At 40.3% G+C, this 21,545-nt stretch overlaps 1 protein-coding gene and 1 long non-coding RNA gene across 4 annotated transcripts in view; one reads left to right on the forward strand and one right to left on the reverse strand.

Moving 5' to 3' along the window:
* Window positions 1-21,545, forward strand: part of pxylp1 (2-phosphoxylose phosphatase 1) — a 202,075-nt gene that overhangs the window by 11,126 nt on the left and 169,404 nt on the right. The window lies entirely within an intron of this gene.
* Window positions 1-21,545, reverse strand: part of LOC138742384 (uncharacterized) — an 86,451-nt gene that overhangs the window by 6,167 nt on the left and 58,739 nt on the right. Inside the window, exons 2-3 of the long non-coding RNA XR_011344127.1 lie at window positions 19,374-19,526; window positions 17,530-17,593 (exon numbers count right to left, since the gene is read on the reverse strand). This is a non-coding gene — a long non-coding RNA (uncharacterized lncRNA). The remainder of the gene's footprint in view (window positions 1-17,529; window positions 17,594-19,373; window positions 19,527-21,545) is intronic.

Consider the following 21,545-nt stretch of genomic DNA (forward strand, 5'->3'; position numbering starts at 1 on the left):
ACAAAGTTTAATGATGTCACCCTGCTGAGGACATGTATACTCTCTAGAGAGAGCATTGCAAGGATAAGCCCCATTGGGGTGGACCAGCCTCCCTTCTAATCCCCCACCTGCAGTGGCCCCTGATTATCTTGTGAGATCTCCCAAACACCCCCACCCTCCCACAGGAGAGGACTATCCTTCAAGCTGTTCCTCTTCTCTGTGCGAGGGTCTACAAAAAGTTCCTCTCAACAGACTGCTATGATCCCATCACTGATTTCAGCCGGCACTTCCAGCATCCAACAAGAAACAGCTTTTGTCACTTATTATGCAAAGAACTCTCAGCAAGACAGGCAAGAGCTGTTGCCATGGAAACACTGGACATTTGATCACATCTTTTGTTATGTGCATACCAGGTGCAGATTTTGTAATGGACCTTTTTTGTTCTTTTCATTTTTTAATCAACCCGATCTGTAGTAGAAATGTCTTTAAGCACACTCGTGGATTTGGAAGAACAGCTCTCTGTTTCAAAGTTACATTTTATATGTAGTGTCATATATCAAACACTAGAAAGCAATGTATATATTTTGTTTCATTAGGCAATACAGCATTACCCCAGCCCTCCCATTAACAAAAACAAATACCTAATGGAATGGGTGCTTCAGGAGCTTTTATTTAAAATCACAAATTGGCTAACTTTCAGTCCCGACTGCTCCTGGCTATTATTACAGCAATCCAACACAGGCACGTGGTACCAGTTTAAAGAGAACGCAATCAGGAACAGCATCCTGGTGTCAGACGACAGACCAGGAAAACGGGGTGCCCCAGGTACACCCTGGATATACGTCTGCCAGCCTGCCCCTGCCTCACCATGGGGTAGCGCAGTAATGGCCATCTGGGCACTGTGCTGAGAGAGCATCCAAGAGAGGCCAAGGCACGGGATGCGCAAGTCAAGAGACAGCTCTGGAACTTGATGGATGACCTTTCATTGCTTGTAGATGTTGGTGGTAAGGGTGCTCACATTTGCCAGCCAAGCTGGAGAAATCAGGCACGTGAGTTGGAGAACAGACAATTTTCTTTCTCCACCCTCCTGACACTGGGGAGCAGCTCCCACAGCATCCTGCTCCATTTGAAACACAGTGACCCTGTTTGGTGGGGGGTTGGGGTTGGGAGCAGGTGAGGTGTTGTCATTGAATTTGATTATGTGTCTTGTCCAGCATACTGAAGGTATTTGTGTATTTATTGATCTGCTCGATTGGAATAATTTAATTTTAACACATCTTTTTTGTTCTTTTCTTTTCCTTTTTTTATATACTAAAACACATACAGAGAGTTACTGCTTGTCTTTGTAGTTATTGACTTCTGAGGAGTGGCGTGTTGTGTGAGGAGGAAACATGATCTTCCTGCCTGTCTGGAATGTGTGTACTCCGGGTGGTCACGTATCCTCCCTGTTTGAAACTTATTTGGAAGTCTCATCACCTTTCAATCAAGGTTGGACTCCGGCCACCCATTAGGGAACACCTTGCCGTTTGGCTAATTTTAATCACGTAGGATCATTATTGGCGAGAAGCACAGATTAGAACTGTATAAAACATAATTGTATAGAACCTTTTGCTCTCTACCTCGTTGTGAGAAGTGCCTTCACATTCACAAAATATGCTCGAGACAAAAGTTGAGAACAAAGAACATTTATTTACATTTACAACATTGCAAGGTTGGGTACTCTCCCCCTACCTCGGGAAAGTACACCGAGGACGGGAAGCTTCTTTGTTTTTATACATTTTTCAATTCACCTCCCCTTACAGATATTACTCCACGTCAGGTTGCTACCGTGGACATTGCTGGAAGTGTCGTGGGTAAGGTGTGCACTACACTGAAGCTGAGCCATAATATTGCAAAAGATCAATATTTAAAGAGAGCTGCACCCCTGTTGCTAAGGGAACCGGGTGTGTGTAAGAGTCCCTGTTTGTAGTGTGTGAGCAGTGTTGAGTATAGATTCACTATTGTCAGAGTCCAACCTAGCTCTAAGGTGAGTGTCTATATTGTTTAAGTGAAAGAGTATCACATACTATTTAACATTCTCCCAATTTGTCTCCTGTGTTAATTAAAGTTACATGTGATTGTAACACTTGTGTCCAAATTTGTCTTTCTGTGAACTCACTGAACCTGATATCTTCCCAAAACGATACACCCTTTGTTTTCTATCCATGCATTTCAATCATTGTACATTGTTAGATTCATTTCAGTTTACACTGTGGGACCTTGTTGCTGCTCCCCCCTCTATTTTTTGAGGCGCTTCCCCTCGGTCTCAGCCCCTCTTTGGACCTTCCTCATAGAGCCTTCACGTTAGCTACGCCAAGCCTCAGTGCATCCCTTAGCACATACTCCTGCATTGTGGAATGTACCAGTCAGCAGCATTCCCACACTGACAACTCGGTATGCTGAAAGACCAACAGGTTTCACTCAGACCAAAGAGCATCTATCACCAAGTTAATGGTCTTCCACCAGTTCTGGATGTGCTGCTGTTGGGGATGAATTGTGTCAAGGAACCGTGCATCCTTCTCCACATGCTTTTAGTGAATCTGCTTTCTACAAAGAGGTGGACAACTGTCTCAGCTCCAACTACAGTAATCTCGGAGTCAATATACATTGAGGTTGATGTTCCAGTTGTACAGCAAGGATCTGACTGAAAGGCTCCTCTCATTGCCAGCCAGGTCAAGACCCAGTATTTTTTTGTGAGCACTGACGATGAGGCATTCCATCAGGTGACTTGGATAGTCTGCTCTTGGAACCACCCCACAGAGTCTATCAAGTCCTCATCTCTCAGTGCCTGTAGGCTGTTCTGTCCTGACTACTGCCTGATGGCCTTGTGGTCAAACGTGTTTGCAGGAAAAAAACTTTTCCATGAAGGATAGGTGACGTAGAAAATTCCAGCTGACTAGGATACTGTGTATCAATGAAACCAGGCCCATCCTTCGTAACTCCTGGGACAGGTAGAACCTCAGCACATAGTGAAACTTAATGCCCTCGTACTTTGGTTTCATACACAGCCTGATGCAGGCACACACAAAGATGATATCAGGATGAGGGTCAAGTGGGTATGCTTTAGCCCCCATTGTCTGGCGATTTGTACATTGCGACCTTTCAGACTCTTTCCATCTTAAATCTTCATATGAATCAAAAACTGTTCTGATGACCACCAGGACATGAGTGAGGTATAGGCTACACCTGTGTCATGTTCACCAGTACCATTAACACATCATTACCTGATGACCAGGTTCTTCTTTGTTATTGAGAAGGTGCATCAAGCCCACAGTTGCAATTTCCGGTGGACTTTTACAATCCATTCCAAACAATTTTTCATGCGTACCTTGGCCCCTTCAAACCAGATCTGATTGTGAAGGGGATGGTGGACCGGTCAAACCAGTTACCGAAGAACATTGTCTTGCTCTACTTCTGGTTTACCCTGGCACCTAATGCAGACTCAGAATGGCTGTAGATGCTGATCAGTCTGTGGACCAATTGTGTGTCTGCACAAAAGACCACAACATTGTCCATGTATAGGGGGCCTTGACATGAGTGCCTCCACTCTCTGGTAACGTCACTCTTCTTATGCCCTTGTCCTTCCTGATGGATTCAGCAAAAAGGTTCTTGCAGCACATAAATAGGACTGGAGGGAGCAGCCAACCTTGCCTGTCTCTTGACTTGATGGGGAAGCTGTTTCCCATCCATTGATTTGGACTGCACTACAGATCTCTGGGTAGAGAAGTTTAATTCAATTCCAGATTCTCTCCACAAAGCCCATTTTGGAGTGCAAGTCCAGCATATGTGTGTGTGATATCTTTAATTTTAATTTTTATCAACAGTTTTATTACAGTTTGCCATATCTGTCTTCATTACAGTTATATCTTCTCTAATAACTCCCAGTTGAGTAGTAAAATCTGCTTTCACCTGCAAAATTTGCAACAATTTTTTCTCTGATTGAATCAATTTTTTCAAAAGTTTTATCAAAAATCTGTGGATCAAGAGGTTTTGGGGTAACATAATATGCACCAATTTTATCTTGAATATATTGATCTCCTTCTTTTGATTCCTCTCCCTGTGATTGCGGTACAAGACTCTCCTCTTCCACTCTTACCTCTTCTTCTTCTTCTGTAGATGTAGCCATTGGTTGAAATTGTAGACAGGCTTTCTACTTGGCCCTCGTTTGATCTGCTACCATAGTAAAAATTGGGTCTGCAAGCTCCAACTCGATCACTTCTGCTGTGCGCATCCGTGAAGTCCCGCGCATGCGCGTTGATTCTATCATCATTTCTGTAGTTTTCTTCCATGCTCCAACACCATCTTCTCCAGTTCCCTGAGAAGGTGGCACTGGAGATTGAATCCTTACCTGAGGACGCTTCGTAGATCGAGGCTGGAGAGGAACCAGGATTGGCGGCTGAGTCTTCAAGGTAGACCCAGCTTCTTCTATCACTCTAACTTCAGTTCTAGATTTTTTTGTAGCCAGCTTTTCAGATCTCTAGAAGAGTTTTAAAATTATTCAATATTTAAATTTTTAAAATTAAGTTGGGTATTAATTAATTCTGCCAGAAGAGGCGTTTTCCACGTCTCCCTATGCAATTATGCTGTGGCCCCCTATGTGGGTGTGCGATAGTACAGATCTATCACCAATGTATATAGTGTATATAGTTACTGTATCTAGACTGTGCTTACAGCGATTGGCTGAGAGCTAAGCCACGCCTATTGTCTGGGCCTTAAAGGGTTGTGTCCTTAGCCAGGTCGGATCATTCCGGCCTGGTCGGCCACCTGTGAAGAGCTCCTGTCTTTTGCTAATAAAATTGTAGAGCTCGTCGAAAGAACCAAAGCCTTGGTTTGGATCAACAAGTCTTTGGTTCTTTCAACGAGCTCTACAGGGTGATATCTGATTGAATGTCTTCTTCTTCTTTAAGCTGACCAGGCAGGTGTCCACCCCCTGTCCTGCACATAGGAGATAGTATCCCTGAGCAGTGTGAGGCTGTCAGATATCTTCCTGCTCTTCACTTTTCGGAATTCCTCCTTCACGTCCACCCCTCTTGACAGCAGATGGAGGAGTTGTTGCAGTCAGTCTGGAGTTGGCTTAGTTCCCCCGCCTCTCTTGAACATCTTTGAGGATAAAAAACCACTTGATGTTCTCCTTGGTTGCTTCCCACCAAGTCACAGGGGAGTCAAAGAAGGATTTCACAGTTTGCCAATCAGCGCACTCCTTCTTTAGTTTCTCTACATTCTCTTGGGTCAGCAACTTCATGTTCAACTTCCATGTTCCCTTGCCCACCTTCTGGTACTCCTGTAGGTGACAGGAGGTGCAAAAGAGGTGGTGTCCAGAGAAGAACACCGGTGTGAATCCAATGGTTCGGATCTTGAAAGCCTTTGACACGTACACGAATTCTATCCAAAACTGGGTTGAACCATCTGAACTCCAGCCAGAATGACTGGGTTGGACATCGCAGCAGTGGTGGGAGCTGCTGGAAGATGGCTAGATTCTCATTCTTCATGGGCAAGGTGTACAGATTGATTAACAGGAGCAGAGTGTTGTGGTAATTTAGGCCCTCCTTGAGGGTTTGTCCCCCAACCACCTCCTTTAACTCGGTGATTATGAAATTTCCTTCCTGTCACAAGATACCCAGAGCAGATGTGTGACAATCATTCCCTCCCTGACCATAGAGTCATCTCATGGTGCCACCATTGTGCCCACCTCTGATAGTTCCTGAGGTGTGGTAGCCAGTACTCTTTATGAATGTCATATCTGCCTTGACCTCGGCCAGGTATTATAAGGCATTTACATCACCTAGTATGTTTGACCCTATTGTTAAGGGTTGTTATTTTAATCTCCATTGTTGTCTATAGAAGTCTCCAGTTCTCAGTCCTTACAGTCCAGTGTCAATCAGCCTGAGCCCTTATGCCCACTGCTTTGGTGAATCTCAGCACTGGTTTTGGACTCACGAATAGGACTTGATCTTCCTCTGGGAGTGGGGTCTCCTCAGTTATTCAGGTGGTGATACAGGGGGGAAATCTGACTGTGCTCCTGCTTCTCCATCTCCAGGGTGGCTTGTGTTCTCCCATAGCTGAGGGGAAACAGCCTCTGCACTGCTCCAGGTCTGGTGGACCTAGTGGGTGACAGTCACTGAATTGCTTCCAGTCTCTCATAGTGGGGAGATGAGGTGATGGGGGAATTGATAACCTTTGCCCTGTTTACAATCTCTTGCAGCTGGGTGGCTGGGGTACTGTGATAGTACAGATCTATCACCAATGTATATAGTTACTGTATCTAGACTGTGCTTACAGCGATTGGCTGAGAGCTAAGCCACACCTACTGTCTGGGCCTTAAAGGGTTGTGTCCCTAGCCAGGTCGGATCATTCCGGACTGGTCGGCCACCTGTGAAGAGCGCCTGTCTTTTGCTAATAAAAGCCTTGGTTTGGATCAACAAGTCTTTTGTTCTTTCGACGAGCTCTACAGGTACTGTACCTCCCACCGTTGGGCTTATTTGTAACCCATTTTCCTCCTCTCTTTCCTCTCCATCTTTGTACTCCCTCTGCCTTTGTCTGGCACGTGTGATGGCTTCATCCTCAGATGATGAGAGGTTGCTAGCTTCTGTTTCAGCCTTGACTATTTTCTTCCCCTTGCCTGCATGTCAGTTACCAGTTTCTTCCTTCTTGCTTTTGGGGTATTCTTCCGCTTCCTCATTGTCTGACATTTTTTGTTCTGTGCAGTTCCCTCCTTCTTCACCTCTGCCTCCTCAGGTGAAGCATCCAGGCTTGTGGCTGGGGTTTGAGGGTTGGTGGTGGACCATTAGCTTGGCATTCAACACCACAATACCAGCAAATCTCATGACCAAGCTAAAGGATCTGGTACTGTCTCCATCCTTCTGCAAATGAGACCTTTGACCTCATCATTGGAAGACCCCATTCAATGCGGATTGGCCACGTCACCTCCTCCACACTGCCCATCAACACAGGTGCACCCAAGGCTGCATGCTTAGTCCCTATTCCACTGCTTATACACTCATGACTGTGTAGCCAAGTTCAGCTCCAACTCAGTCTACAAATTCTTTGATGGCACCACCATTTTTGGCAAATAACTTAAAATGATGTGTCAGAATACAGGATGAAGATTAATAACCTAGTTGGGTGGTGCCAGATCAACAATCTTGCTCTCAAGACCAAATGGTTTATTGTTGATTTTATAAAGGAAAAGCAGAGGGACCACTGATCAGTCTGCATTGTGGAGAGTTCCTGGGAGTCCATTTCTCAGAAGACCTTGCTTGGAGGCTTCACATCAAGGCAACTATGAAGAAGGCATGCCGGCCTGTCTACTTTCTCAAGAGTCATAGATTTAGCATGCTCTCTACGGGGCAAAGTGGAAAATATACTGAATGGTTGCATCACGGCCTGGTTTGTAAGTGCCCAGGAATGCAGATGGTAGCAAACATAGCCCGGCCTCTCACAGGATCTAATCCCCCATCTATTGTAGATATCTATATGAGGTGCTGCCTGAAGAAGGCAACCAACTTCATAAAGGACCCCCATCACACTGGTCACAACTTCTTCTCACTGCTACCTTCAGGAATACGGGAGAAAAGCTTGGTCCAGCACCTCCAGGCCCAAGAAAACTATTTCCAATAGGTATCGGAGTCTTTAACCTCCCTCTGGTGCACCAATCATGGATTATCTCCACTATTGGAATTCATTTTTTAGATTACAGTGAATATTTATTATGTATCTTATGTATTTATTGTCCCTTTTAATTTAATTCAATTAATTTACTATTTCTATTATTTCTTCACAAATACTCACTTGGCTGCAATAAGTATGAATTTTGGGCATATGTGCATTGTATAATGAATATGACAATCAACTCATTACAATAACACATAACTGCAAAAGCACAAAAGAAGATAAACTTCTCATTATTTAATAAGATTGGATAAAAGCAGGTTAGGTTTAAGCCAGTTTACAAATAAGCCATTGCATGTGATTTTCTTATTTATAAGAAAACAATTAAATTTAATTGACATCAGCCAAACATTTCTGATATAGAGGCAGAACTCCTTGGCACATTGAAGAAATACTTGGATAAGGACCTGAAGAACCATGAAGCTATGAATTATAAGCTGGGGAGTGAAATTAATCCAAAGTTCTGCTTAGGACATGAAGGCTTGAATGGCTTCCTTCTGAGCTGTAAATTTCAGCAATTCTGTGTTACAGTGTACATCTAAAAAATAATCCAATTGAACTATCATTTCAGTTAACCTTTGGGAACATTAGAGAAGCACATGCAACTGCATCTGTGATTCATTACATTGGCACAATTATATAGCAGTGGCAACTGTAAGGTAAAACATCATGAGATGGGAATGTGTAAGGAGTTACCCTGTGCAGGGCTGTAACAAGAAGGGGAGGTGTCCTTGTACTCCTGTTAGGTAAAACATCATGAGATGGGAATGTGTAAGGAGTTACCCTGTGCAGGGCTGTAACAAGATGTGAATGCATCCTTGTACTTACAAGATAAGAGAGACATTGATGGATTGAGAGGCAGGAAGCTAGCAGGGAAAGGATAGCAACAGTTTTAGTCATTGGACAAGTAATGATATGATGATGTTCTAAGCACGTATCCAAGGGTATAAAAAATCACCATTTTGCTGATAACGGCAGAATGCATTCTCCGACTAACATTGTTAGTTGCAAGTGTTACAATCCGGTAATAAAGAACAAAGAACCCTGATTTTGACTCAGTCTGGTGTTTGTCTCACTCATTCATGGACAAAGCAGACCTAACACAACCTCTTTTGAAATCTTACCCACTATCCCTGCAATCATATTACTTCATTTTAGGAAGTGCAGAATATCTCCTGAGGGTGTACAATGCAAGTCAACAGGTTTGGTTGATAGCACTGGCTTAATCGAACAACTAAGTACAATGTTATTACTTGTGGAAGAGTATAATTATGTGATTATTAATTGACATTAGTAATTTATATTACATTATATATGACAACATGGACATTTTATAACGTGAAGTGTTGGCATAAAATATCCACTATTGTAAGGTTTTCAGCGCATTACCAGTTGATCTCTGGACATTAATTATTCTACAACTTCCACCAATTGTGCAATATATTGGTCATCTTGCATCGCACTTCAGTTGGTAAATGAATCAGTTTGTGATGCAGTTTTTGATCTTGGTTGTAGGAAATGGCCTGCATGACTTACTTATTGAGCTTTAATTGATCTCTACATTTCAAGGATGGAGAAATTAATGTCAGCTGGAGGTCTTTTGTGACCTTTAATAGAAAATGCGTGAATATTGTGTGCGAATGCAGTTGGGCATAGCTCAGGCGTCTTATGCTTAAATGGCTTGGTGAGTATTTTTATGTTAAAAATAAAATTTGATGGAAACAATGGAATGTGACAATATTTTTACATTTCTTCACTGGTTTGAGTTAAATAAGCAGATTTCCCCTATTACAGGCTATATTCAAGCTCTAAATGCCTGATTTATAGACAATGCAGGAATAAAAAATGAGCTCCCATATATATCATTCCCACAAATGGAGGAACCTGATTGCTCTCTCTCTGTCCAATTTTAGTGTTTTTTCTTTCTTATTCATCTTCTGTACATTTCGTGTACTGAAGGCTGCATCTCTTAGCCTGACATTACTTTTATATAACTTTAATGTAGCAAAGTATCCCATAGGAATTATTGAAGAATAGGCTGTGAACAGGTACCAGTGTAGGTTTTGGTGTGAACTATCAATAGAAATTTAGGTACCTCAAAATTTATTGTGCAAAGGGGAGATTAGCAATAGGAGATGGAATAATCTGAAGCCCCTTTCACACTTGCATCCTACTAAATTGGCTTTTCAGTGTCCTGGGATAGGAATGGGAGTCTGGCTTTTCACACTTGACTACTCCTAAATAGGACACTGAACACTTTCACACTTGCAAGGAGCCAACCTTCTACTGGTGATGTCATGACGCATCGAATGATGGTGAACCTGCCCTAAATCCTGATCAATGTATTATGATCTTGTGTTTGAACAAAATTAATCATGCATAATTATAACATAATTAAGCTTTATGTACAGCACAGTATGAGCCCTTCAGCTCCTGTTGTTGTTGTGCCAACCTATATAAACCTGTATAAGGGACTGTGGGAAAGTGCGAGCAATAAATAGCAATAGCAGACAATTTTTAAACAGGGTGGGAAAGTTTGTAGCGCTATAAGTGCACAATTTATATAGTGTGGGAAAGTTGGTAGCACTATTCCGTACAACATATACAATGTGGGAAAGTTCGTAGCGCTATCGTATACAATTTATAAATATCATGGAAAAAAGCGATAGTGAACCTGCCCTCCCAGAATTCCATGCAGGAGAGAAAGGGCTGTATGCCCAGCTGCATACATGGAGCAATCATAGAGGAGGTTCTCTGCCGCACAGCATTCTGGGAAGTCAGGTCCACCATTGCTTTTCTCCCACAGTCTTTGTAAATTGTGCACTATAGCGGTACCAATTTTCCCACGCTGTTTAAAATTTGTCTACTATTGCTATTTATTGCTACTTATTTCCTCTCTCTCTCTCTCTCTCCCACTGCGACTTTCCCATGGCAAAGTTTCTACCTTCAATTTATTTTTTTCTTCCTCCACTCACGCAAAAACTTTGGTCATTTCAATCTCTCAATGTAATTCCCCCTTTTACACAATGCCGGCATCTGCAAGCGTCGGGGCTGTCAATCCCCGGTGTGAGATGACATCATCAGATGCCGGTGTTGAGCTGATTTTGCTTTCACACTTGCCACTTTAAAGGCCAATTGGTGTTTGATTTCTGGGATCACTTGTAAGTGTGCAAGGGGGGGTTCAGTTTGTCGGGGAGAAAACATTGATGAAAATTTCAAAAGAAGAATAGATGAAATAGAGTTGGCTGTGGACAATTTTACAGAGATAGATAAAGGGAAGCATGAGGTTGAATGCATTTTAGTGTTGCAACAACAAAAATGTTTGGGAATACCCAATAGATCTGGCAGTATGGGTGGAGAGGGAGACACTGCTAACATTTTAACTTGAGTTTTATTCAGAGTACCGAGCAAAAGATTAACTCTATTATCAGTTTTTTATTTCTGATTTCCAGCACTGATTGCTAATGTTGAAAGCTCTCTGATTCAATCTGAAGCATTGGTCAAGAATAAAGGTGGAATAGATCACAATGGAATAGAGTTTGTGGCATTGAAGATGGCTTCTCAATATTTAGTTGTGGAATGTTAAGAATCTTCCAAAGCTACTTAGAACAAACTGCCAAATGGAGCGATCATAATATTATAGGTGTAAAGGAAAGCTTCTCCAAGAATAGATGGACAGGTAAGAGAAAATTCTTGTTTAACTGGATAGCAGAGAAGCTATGCCAAAGAATGAGGATGCATTGACCATCAAATACAGGAACACAAAAAGTGAATGAGGACATTTTAAAAATTGTCAATGTGGTAGCACAAAATTTAATAACAATCCTAAAGTTCACATTCTTCAGAGGAGCTGCTATATATTTAAGTTAATTAAATAACTGCCTTTCAAAATAATTACATTTCCGGGACTAAAACATCAGAAATTCACTTAAATGAACAAGGCATATTACATTTTTAAAATTAGCATACATTTATTACTGCTACATTTATATTGCATTCAAAAATCAAATCAAGTTTGAAAATTGTACAGATCTAAAAAAATGTTTTGATCCAATACATTACTTAGAAACCTCTGTAAAACTTCCTCAAGGCCCTTTTGATAAATATCTCATTTAATTTAAGTTATACAGTGCAGGAAAGCTCTCCCTTTAAGATCCATGTCTGTGCTTAATTGGTGGTCTCAACTGGCAAAGACGATAGATTTGATTTTAGGGCAAGTAGCAATTAAATTATTTGTTAGCACAGGAAACAAGTCTTAATATTTGCCATGCTTTTTTTTTCTTGCATTTCGTTTGTAAATTCAGACAGAGAGTAGTGCACCCTTTACAACTTTTCATTTCTTAACAGTAAGATACTCTGGACAGCATGGAATTGTTAAAAAATACCTGGTAATTTCCTCAGGCTGTAAAGTAATATGGAAAGTTGCAAGCCAGGAATGTTGATTTTATTATAAGTAAATTGTTGTGTTTCATGAAATGACATAACATGAACTCTTCATACAGCATTTGTGGCAATTTGTTTATTCTTCCCACATGTAAATTACTGAGAAGTAGCATATGGACATCTGAAGAAAGTAAAAAAATAATTTGATAAATGCTTCTGATATCTTCTGCAAATTCACGAGATTGTTACCAGGACTGAAGCATATGAATTGAAAGGAGAGGCTGGATAGGCTGGGTCTTTCCTTCCTGTAGAGGCCACGGGAGCTTAGATGTTTATAAAATCATGAGGGGCACAGATAAGGTTAGTAACATAGGCTTTTACCTTGGATAAGTGAGTCTAAAAATAAAGGCATAGATTTCAGGTGAGAGGGGAAAGATTTAAAAGGGACAGAGGAAATGGTTGAAGCAGGCACAATAGCCGTGTTCAAAAGACATTTAGACAAGTACAAGGATAGAAAATGTTTAGAGGATGTGAGCTGAACACAAGCTAAAGTTGGTCCAAAGGGCCATTTTCTGTGCTGTAGAACTCTGATTCTAAGATTATAGTTTAATTCAAATTAGTTCCATTCATCGGCTCTCATTAATAGTTACAAACAGTTCCTTTGGCTGAAGAGAAGCACTCATTAACTTTACTCGAACAATAGAGGAGTTGATGATGGATTTAAATCTGTAGATTTATTTTGAATGTTTTGTGTTTACAAAATTGGAAGTTGATTTCAACTAATTGTAATCCAGAGTATCTGTTTAGAAAATCCCCCTTATTTTGCACCCTTCCCACCTTATCAACGATCTATTGATTTCACACTTGAATATCTTTGGCTTGGCTTCGCGGACGAAGATTTCTGGAGGGGTAATGTCCACGTCAGCTGGAGGCTCGTTTGTGGCTGACAAGTCCGATGCGGGACAGGCAGACATGGTTGCAGCGGTTGCAAGGGAAAATATACTCAACAACTAACTCTATAGTCATAATGAATTCTTAGCTCTCTGTCAGAATTCTTACTTACTCTGTAAGTATTCAATAAGATAAAGATTCAATCAAGACATTTCTCCCGATCTAATGCTATATGGCTGACTTCCTACGTTCAGACAATCCTCTTAATACTAGATTCTTCAGGCAGGTGAAATAGCTTCTCAACATTCACCCTGTTCATCTATCTCAGATACTTGTATGCTTCAATGAGGTCTCCTTTCATTCTTCTGAGCTTCTATGAGGATTGTCAAATCCCTGAATTTTGCAAGTCTAGAGTCAGTTTTGCCAGAAAATGTTCACTTTTCCACTCTCTCTCCTCTTACAATTTTTTTGCCTCATGATAACTTCAGGTGAGAGTTGCCATCTACTTCTCTTATTACACTACTTCTCACACCACATCAAACTCTTCATTTGATAATCTCAGTGCAGCTATTAAACTTTTAGGGTTATTGCGATTTGACATTTTTGCTTCATTAATTAAATGGAGAGTGAAGGGATCATGGTAGAGCAGAGAGATGGATTATAGAATGGAAACAATTCTATAGTAGAGCAGGTGTGTTCCCCGTCTACAAAATTAAAGATGGCATGACATTTGGTTCATTAAGGATCGTGTGGCAAAGGCAGGTAAGTGGAGCTGAGACCATGTCCAAATCAACCACGATCTTAATAAATTCTGGAGTAGGTTCAATGGACCTAATGGCCTACTCCTGCTCCTATTTCTTACATAAATCTGGAATTTAAAAAAAATTTAGATGGACCTCCAGCCAACACTACTGCATGGCTGTCTCTTTGAACTTGCTCACCTTCTAGCTGCAGGAGCAGCTGATCTTTGCCATGTTTCAAAACTTTCAGGTCAGGAAAATATTGTGGAAGTCACTTGTCAGATGATCTCCTTTTACTTCAGCAGGAATTTGGGGCTAAAAGAGGGGGAGGAGTACTTGATAGATTTGTATCTATTATAGGTTTCCTAATGGTTCACGGAGTGATGGATTTTACTTGTATGGGGATTTAAGCTCCCTCATTAAACCTAGATCTCAATATGAACTACAGGATCTATCATGCCCTCAACTGGGTTCAAGAGAAGAGCGCCTGTATGGTCAATGAATTGGAAGTTTATAGGAATTGACCATGCTTAAGCCTGCATTATTGGTTGCTTATTCTCAGTGGAAAGGGAATCATCTTTCCTTTGGTTTCTTTTCCAATATTCTGTTTCTGACTAGTGCAGATGAATGCTGGTATAATGACAGCCACAAGGTCAAGAGGAATCTCATGGATAGTGCCATTGTGATCTTCAAGATGAGATTCCAATGTTCCCACTTCTCCAGTAGCACAATGTGGAACTCTCAGAGAGTAATGGATGTGTCATCATCTATTGCTGCACATTCAGTACGTTTAGCTACAATGAAACCTTAACCTTGGCTTGAAGAAATACAGCAAGAGAATGGGAAGAAGAAGAAGCAGGCAGTGCTAAAATATGGCAATGGATGCTTTGGACAGGCTGCAAGGGTGTAATCATTGCCTGGAGATTCTTCGGATGATCCTATTCGACTGATTCCACAATCAGATAAATGGAACAATGATGACACTCCTTAAAAAAGCTTCGTTATTTAACGGTCATGGTGTAGAATTGAGAATGCTTTGTGTGAATTTGAGTATCCACTCGTATTGCAATAGCTTTCATTAGGCCTGTTCACATCGCCGTGAACAAGTGGGTAATCCAGGCAACTTAACCAGTTACCTACCCGGCAATCATGCGGTGTAAAAAGGTCAGGCCAGGCAGGGCCGGTCAAAATCGACTGGGCTCTGAGACCTGGATGGGTGGGGGGTGTACTCTCAGAGCCGGGCCAAATTCACCCGCCAATCCACTGTTGGTGGTGGGAAACAACGAATAGCTTACTGGGAAGGCTTCACGACGTCAGTGTCAGCGTATGTGCATCACATAAAACCCCTGACTGACAAGCCTCTGTGGCCTCGAGCACATGTTATGAAACAGAGCAAAGAAATCAAACTGCAAGCAATTCCTTTATTTTCCTGAGCAATTGTGCCCGTTCAATCCATGGTATATTCTTTTCATGTTAAGCATTTAACTCACCTGACATTTTAATTTCATCATTACACTTCACAACTTCTCTCCCTCCTCCCTTTCCTCTTTCTATCACTTGTGTTTTTTGGAGGAAGAGAAGTTTGGTCAGTATTGCTTTTAAACGGGGTTTGCTATGATCTCTTCGAGAATTGGCTCCCAACCAGAAGAAACTGTTGGATAGCTCAGAGCATGCCACCTCTCAAGGTTTCTTCATTCTATGTCTAGAACAAATGGAAAAGGAAAGCAGACAGGCAAAACGGGGAGAACGCGGAAAAAGTCGCACCCAGACCAATCTGTTTCCACATCCGAATGGCAGACAACCACTGCAGCCGAATTTGCTGTCAAATATCCAGTCAGGACCTCTTCGCACAGCCCTACCCGCTCAGGGGAAGTACACATATGCGCAGCCGAGATTTCCCAGTCCAGACAGTAAGTTAATCCTTTTATTGGAGTTGTCATTGACAACATGAAGTCCGCAGTGTACTGTTGGGAACACCTGCCCCTCTACTATACTCGCAGCCCTTCACAGCCCGTGACTGTGGTCTGTGATCTGGACCTCTGAGAGTAATTAGACGTTGTTGTTCGCTTAACACGTCCTTCAAATATTAGACAGAATGAGCAGGACATTGGTTAATGGCCAGATACTGAGAACCAGATTGCATCATGCAAACCTTACATTTCTGCTTTAGGATAAGAAACCTAACGACAGATCTCATAAGATGTCAGGAGTGTAAACTCTGTCTTGTCAGTGAGGATCTGCTGACAGCAGAGTTGTGTTAATGCAGCAGACTTGGCAGAGTGAGGAATTCCACTCAGGGGGATTCCCTGTGGGATTTCCTGTGAATGTGTAACCCATCACTTGCGACGTCATCGCTGGGGGTGGGACCTCCCCACCCCCTTAAAATGCCTGGTTGCTGATTTTGCAGGTAAGTAAGTCTGCAGTGTGAAAGGCCTGGGAGGTGCAGCCTTCCTGGGAACTTTACTCAGGTCCAAGGATGTTTGCCTAGATTTGGCACGGTGGAAAGGACTACAGTTGCTTCTCAAGTCATTGCTAATGTGAAAGAAGATGTCACAATCAGAATTTCTCACAAGGAACTTCTATTTATAGTCAGTTGGCCATTACCTAAGACTGCCATAAGCAGGGAGGATTCACATTCTGTGGTTAACCAATACATTTCAAATTAGTAACAAACCGTGTAGTGAACTGGGATTCACTGAAGTGTGCTGTTCTGACGATGGGTCCCGCCTCCTGCCTCCTCCCATGGGCACCTGTATATAACCCCAGTTTCCCGCCTAAATCCAGAACCCCTCTGAAACCAGTTCATGAACTCTACCTGTGTTGTAAGCTAATAAAAGCGTTAGTTCTCCCTCCAGTCAAGTGTGAACTTTTATCTATACTACAAACTAAAAGTGAAAATGCCCAATTGGTACTATGGAAAGTGAGTCTCAGGAATTAACAATTCCTGAAGAGTTATTAACATAATTCCTGAGAAGATGACAAATAGTTTCTGCCCTTAAAGTCAAGGTTACACTTGATTGGCAGTATCTTCTACTTTAATCATGTTCATTTGTCCTGAATTTGATTTAGGGTTCTATAAACTGTTAGAAGTTGACTATATACTTTCTCAGGTTTGCTATTGTGAAACCTCCTTTATGCGAATGACTCAGAGAGCTTGAAGGGATCACAGTCCCTGGTATTCAAAATCTGCTTGAATTAATATTTGGCAAAAAAGAGCACCATGAAGGACAACATAACTTTATTATTAGTAAAGCCATGATTTTGCCAAAGCTCAGGAAATGATGGGCCCATCCTAAATCCCTCACCTCATCTTCTCGAGGAAATGTACATTTGCTAGTATAATTCACACTGCCAACTTCTTGATTAGATCAAAACGTGATGCAAATCTAAAACCACATCCAATTTGCAGCCAAATGAATGCAAATTGGAAATCTTTTCTTCAGGTGTAATTATTTTAATGACATTCAGCAAATTTCCAAGCCTGTACTGTTTAAATATCCAAATGATATTGAGCAATTTTGTTGAAATATTGGTTAGCAGGTGGCATGGGCTCGTGGGACGAAATGGCCTGAAACAAAATTATGTTACTCTTGTGTATATTTAGATATAACTTGCAGATTTTGAAGGTATAGCACAGAATAGCCTGAATACACCTGAGATTGTCTGATCTTGGAAGCTAAGCAGGCTCAGGCCTGGTTATTACTGTAGGTTTCTGTGAGGGGCACTGCACAAAGTGGCAACTCTCTGCCTGCCTTACGGTAGACAAACGATAAGAAGAATTTCATCTAAGTTACATTCTAAAATGTAGTATTTCATGACTTTTACTGACCTTAATTTGCTCAATATCAAAAGTGGCCTTTTGTGCTTGCCAGCAGAGCTCAATGGTTAAATCCCTGAAAAAAAAAGCCACATTGTTCATATATTTTATGGTAAGACTAGTTATTGTCAAATGTGAGGTGTTGTCTCTCTGTAGAGAGAGAATAAAATTGGGATAGATAACCTTCAGCTGAAAGAACTGCAGGGTGTAGTATTTGGAGTCAAACAAAAATATATCGTTCACTGCAACAGAGAAACTGGAACATACAAATAGAAAATAAAATTAAAAATATATTAAGGATGAAAGTTTAGTCTTCAAAGCATATTTTATGATGATCTAAAATTAGGTATAAATATAATCTTAAATTTGGGGCAATTTTCTGGTATAATCAGCAATGTGCTTCCAATAAGATGTCCATGTGACTGGCAACATGCATGAGTCCTAACTTGAATTGACTGGGGTAAATGCAAAGAAAATGCTTCAAATTTTCCATGAAGATTACAGGTCACATTCTGTGAATCAAATTTATGTCAGAGTTTTGCAATTATTTCTATGATTAAACTAATTCAATTTAGGAAATCCAATTTTCAATTCTAATTAGTAGCTGGATTTTAGAAATTAAGAAAGGTATTTTTCATTTTATCTGAAATGGGCGCATCACTAACCAAGTTCATTTGGATTCAAAACACTTCTGTATTATCTAGTCTAGTTAGCAGCATTGACATTAGCTGTATGAAATAGTGTTAATATTTAACTCCATGAGTTTGGATTTATTATTATGACTTCTCTATTGTGAAGGAATGAAATGAAAGCTTACATGTTGCTCCTTCACTCCTTCAGAGTGGTTTGCAAGTTTTGATTTTTGAATCAATATTTTTTTTCTCACTATAAACCATACTAACCAAAATACATACAGACATTTTTCTCTTGAATATAATCAGTGTATTTTTGAATCAATATTGATGTTAACACTCAATTTACATGTCACTTGTCATGCAGAGAGCAGTCAGGTACTGTACTTTGTTCTGTACTGACTGTGGTTTAAATAGTAACATCCATCTCAACAAAGCGTTTTAAAAAATAATAATAACCCTGCAATCGGAGTCTTTACGAAAATGGCTTTTGATTTTTTTTTTAAATGGAATTTTATCAAGTGAGCATTTTTGCGTAGACAAAGGAAGATATCTGGATGGAACACAAAAATGTGACAAAGTAACAACTTAAACAGAGGTGAAGAGAGGATAAGTTTTAGAATGGGAATTGTAGGAGTATAAAACATAGGATCACCATAGCTGAATGGATGCAAAAGAATGATGGAGAAAAAAGATGCTGTGCAAAAGGTTGTTTCAAGGACTGAAAGATATTTTGGTGATTGAAAAGGACAAAGCCATCGTGAGAAATAGAATTTAAAAAGTATGGTGTTAGTAGACCAAGACCCATTGTAAGTCCTTGGTGACATACATATTTACTATATATCCAAGTAAATTTCTTGGCAATAAAATGGGTTCTTTGTTTTATATAGATATATATGGGAATAAACTGGGTTCTTTGTTTCATAGACCGATTACATTATAAAGTATACATTGTACGTCATACGTGTGTATGTGGAACTCTGCTTCTGAAATTAAGATCCACTGAAAGAATCAAATTTCAGAAGTGGAATACACTACCTGTGTATCACTATCGTAGATATTTAGAGCAGATTTTTGTTACTCGAAAATTGCATAACAAACATCTGCCACTGAATGAATGAACCAGGAAGGTAAAGCACACAAGATGGTCACAAGCATTATCATAAGTCAAGTTAAATGTTGTCATTTGTTTAATAAAAACAAATACACATACGTGACAATGACCTTTGAATTTCCTTGAACCTACTGTTGATTCACCCACTCACTGACATGACAGAATATACTCCCCAAAGCTGGTTCCAATCTGGCTGTTTGAAAAAGCTCAGGGATTTCCGATAACCATGACCGAAATGGTTTGAAGCCTCACCTCCAGGGAAACTGTCAAAAATTATAGTTAAACATATTTTAAAATATTCAAAATATTGAACTAAAGTAAAATTAAATCCTACAAATAAGTCAATTTTATAAATATAAATTATGTTAAGGACATAGAAAATGTAAATTACATAAAATGTACTGTTTTCTGTGATAGTCATTCTCCTTTGAAACAAGTAACATTGCTTATCCTGTGCCAAATCTAATCTGAAACAGATTAATCATCTCCCATTGCAACTGTTAGGGAAATGCAGTAAATTTATGCTCCATGCTGAATGCTGTCAGACGAATTGTGAGGAAATTTGGGACTTTCATGTTTTTTTCTCATTTATATGAGATTTGTAAAAGTAAATGCTGGCATCCTGAGTTGAACTTCTTGGTTTCTTCCAGAATATTTTTATTCTAACATGTCCAACGACAATGGCATCTCAATGTTTTTTAAAGAAATACTATGCAGAAAAGCCATTAAGAGCATTGCCAGATCTGGCTCATCATTAATATACCAGAGAATACTGATGAATAAAATCGTCTCTTCAGTTAAATTTCATTAAGGAATATTTAGCATGATAATTTAATAAATATTAAATAATCAGTAGACAGGAACAGGAACAATCGATTCATTCCTTTGGCCTTTACAACATTTTATTTGTTCATGTATCATAATTCCATCCTCATGTCTTGTTGTTTAATTTCATATCTTTGCTAAGCAAACAATTAACAATGTCTGCATTGAAATTTTCAATTAGTTTCAAATTTTATGGGGGAAGAAAGTTTGGAAATCTATTATCCTTTGTACCACTAAGTACTATTTATATCACAGCCAAATTGCTCAAAGCCAATTCTTTGTAGATTTAAAATAAAATTCTGATTCACCAACTAGAAAAAGAGGATCTTACAATCTAAACAACCAAATAAATGCTGTGCTGCACTCTGTGATCAGAGCTCAAACATGCTCAAGCCATGACCATCTGGATACATTCAGTTTCACTTTTCCCTGTCCTGTGCTCTTGGACTGTGAGTTTTTAGCTAAGTTTTTTTTAAAGTGCTGACCCCATTTTACAGCAACCAGAATGTTAATGTGGCAGTTGTAAGTTCTTCATGCAACTCTCAAAGTGAAAAACAGAAGTCCTGTTTTAACACACACATCTATGTGCTAAACATCTTAGCTCTACTTTGAGTTTTACTCAATTTTAACAAACATTTGAAAGAAATAAAAATGGATGTCAGCACAATACATATTGGCATGTTTGATGCACCAAAGAAAGGGTAGACTCCAATTAAAAAGGTGTTAATACACTTTCATATAATTCCCATCCCTGTATATTTCATATCTGAGATAAGACCAACATTGTGTTAACTTTCTAATTATTAATAGTTTCTGTAACCCAACAACACCAAAATCTATTTCACCACCATATTCAAGGACACTCTGCCACCAGTATCTTGGTACATAAGACAATAAACAAATTTCATTCTCACTGCTTCTTTTGCTCAGATTGATCATGCACCAATAAAATAAAGATACCGTTTACATTAGAAATAACAATATTGTACATCAGGAAGCAGGAACATTGTCCGGGTTGGCAGCAAAACCTCAAGCCCCGTCACAGTGAGGATGGTGCACCTCAATGTTGCGTGTTCACGCTGCTTATTCATGACTGTACTGCCAGGTTCAACACCAATAGAATCATCAAGGTTGGCCTCATGGGCAACGATGATGAACCGCCTTACAGAGAGAAGGTTGAAAGGCTTGTTCAAGGGTGCAAGGGCAACAACCTGAGTCTCAACATGAACAAGACAAAGGAGATGACTGTGGACTTCGGGGATGAAGGACCACTTCCCACCCACATATCAATAGCCCCATCATCATTTTGCGGTAGGATTTAGCATAGTGTGTGGTTCCTTCCACAAAGACCATCCGGGAAATGATAATGCCTGGCAGTAGAGGTGACTGTTTCTTATTGGCAAACCACCCATCGTCTTTTCCTGATAAAAATATCATTTTGGGTGTGGAGATATCAG

This window comes from Narcine bancroftii, chromosome 9 (assembly GCF_036971445.1).
Source record: "Narcine bancroftii isolate sNarBan1 chromosome 9, sNarBan1.hap1, whole genome shotgun sequence".
Classification (NCBI taxonomy): Eukaryota; Metazoa; Chordata; class Chondrichthyes; order Torpediniformes; family Narcinidae; genus Narcine; species Narcine bancroftii.